Genomic DNA, 2,692 nt, shown 5'->3' on the forward strand with positions numbered 1-2,692 from the left:
TGTTGAGAAAACTATTTTATACTCTTCCCATTATGCTTCTCTCTTTTGTGCAAATAGCAATGGCTAGACTAGCTAGAGAAGGTTGAATTGGGTGCTGAACTTTGTCCCACTTCCCAAGCAATACATCACAGCCTGATCTTTTCCAAGCCCCACTACATTTCTCCCCTGAATTTAAAAAAAATGTAGTTCTTTCAAAAATTACACCAGAAACACAAATATTTGAACACACAGCAATAACATTATAATAAACAGCATAAATCAATATCTAATATAGGTAAAAAGTTTTGTGCATAGTCACATTATAATTGCATGCAGTTGCCATGAATCCTTATGGCAAACAGAATACTTAGCATATAATCACAAGCATATATGATGCAAACATTTCTACTACTGAGAATGTTCCAAATTGGGGGGGGGGGATTGTCATTGTGGTGATATCCTGTAGTCTAACTAATCTAACTGGATTTTAATCATTTCCCCATCCCAACTCCTGAACTGGGTATAGTATTGTACAGGTTCTTAAATGCCACCAGGCTCAATCTGTTCATTTTTATTCAAATATGGGTTCACCCCATTATCCATTCATATCATCTATCCAAGAAAAAAAATATCAATGGGTAAACTAAATAGCCTGGCCAGCATGTCACAGTTTAGGTAACATTCATTCGTCACATGCTTTTTCTAATGTATGGTTGGTCCAATCTTTTCCCATTGCTGTTAATTTCCATGAGATTTTGTAGTATTACTGTACTTTATGTGAAGAGAGCTGGGGTGGCATAGTGAAGAGAGAGCCGAATTTGAATTATGAAGACCTGGATTTAAATCCTGCCTGCAATACTTACTAGGAATGTGATCCTGGGCAAGCAGCTTTATCTCTATGGGGTTTGGTTTAAATGAGAGATTTGCACTTTATGACATGTAAGAGTCATTTATACTCCTGTGATCTCTGAAGAACATTTTGGACTAGGGCAATCGTTCTGAGAATTTTAATTTACAAATAACGGTAAGTTTTCTATTAATGTCAAGTGGCTAAATATTTGTTTTGGTGCTTAGAAGTTCCCGGGATCAAATAAAAAATCATTTTTTTAGAGCATTTCACGGACCTAGCCCCTTCCTATGTTTCTAGTCTTCCTACATTTTATAAATAGTCTCTAGTGCAGCTACATATTGTCCTACTCTGTTCCTCCACAGAGGACTTCATCTCCAGACTCTGTTTGTTTGCACTGGCCATTCCCCATGTCTAGAATGATCTTCCTTCCTATCACTTCCCCTAGAATTCCCTAGCTTCCTTTAAGACAGCTCAAATCCCTCCCTCTACAGGACGACTTTTCTGGTGCTCCCCACCCTCAATACTTAATATGTCTTTTATGTACATAGTTCTTTGCATACTGTCTCCCCATTAAAATGTTAGTTCATTGAAGACAGGAATTATGAAAACTAAAACCTTTCTTTGTACCTTCTGTACTTGGAACGGCACTGACTGAATTTAATAAATTCTTTTTATTTTAGTTTTTTGGTGGGGCAATGAGGGTCAAATGACTTGGCCAAGGTCACACACCTAGTAAGTGTCAAGTGTCTGAGGCAGGACCTGAACTCAGGTCCTCCTGAATCCAGGGCCAGTGCTTTATCCACTGTGCCACTCAGCTGTCCCCAATAAATGCTTTTTGACTGACTTTTGCTGTTCAGTTGTTTCCATCGGGTCCTGCTCTTCATGACCCCATTTGGGGTTTTCTTGGCAAAGATACTGGAGTGGTTTTCAATTTCCTTCTCCAACTCATTTTACAGATGAGAAAACTGAAGTAAATGGGACTAAATGACTTGCTGAGGGATATATAGCTAATAAGTGTTTGAGGCCAGATTTGAATTCATCTGAATAGAGTACTGGGCTTACAGTCAAGACTACTTACCTTCATGAGTTCAAATCAGGCCTCAGACAGTTACCAGCTGTTTGACCCTGGGAAAATCACTTAACCTCATTTGCCTCAGTTTCCTCATCTGTAAAATGAGCTGGAAAAGGAAAATGGCAAACCACTCCAGTATCTTTGCCAAGAAAATCCCAAATGGGATCATGAAGAGTTGGAGATGTCTAAACAAGAACAAACTTTCTGACTCTAGGCTATGGTAACAAGGAAGGAGATTTTGCTCTTGCCCTTGCATTTTAAAAAGAATGAGTTTCTTCTTGCCCTTGACTCACTCTTCTGAAAATTTTCTAAATTTCCATGGACTGTATATTTAGAATCCAGACATGCTACACATCAAGCTTTTACATTATTTCCCATTACGTTAGCCTAGCTCTGGGTTTGTCTCTTTCCAGTCCATAAAAAGCACCTCCTCTCTTCTCTTGCCTTTCAAGAAGCAACAAAAAACACCAAGCTTAGAAGTCAGTTAAAAGGCCACATCATTCTGAATGAGACCCCAGGAGAGGCCAGAGGAGAGCAAAAGAGGTAGAGCTGCTAAGTGGAAAAGAAGGAGCAGAGGGAATACTAGGTGACAGCTCCCTGAATGGGGTAGATATTGAAGAACAGAGTGGAATAAATTTCAACAGAAGAGTATTAAAGAAACATCTCCTTTCTTGGGGAAACCGAGTCTTCCTCTCAACAACTACAAATGCTTGGGAAAAGATACCCTGGGGGGTTTTGTAACTAAAGTGGGGACGTTAGAGGATGGTTCAACCCTGTTGGACAAGTAGGGA

Source organism: Dromiciops gliroides, chromosome 3 (genome assembly GCF_019393635.1).
Source record: "Dromiciops gliroides isolate mDroGli1 chromosome 3, mDroGli1.pri, whole genome shotgun sequence".
Lineage (NCBI taxonomy): Eukaryota > Metazoa > Chordata > Mammalia > Microbiotheria > Microbiotheriidae > Dromiciops > Dromiciops gliroides.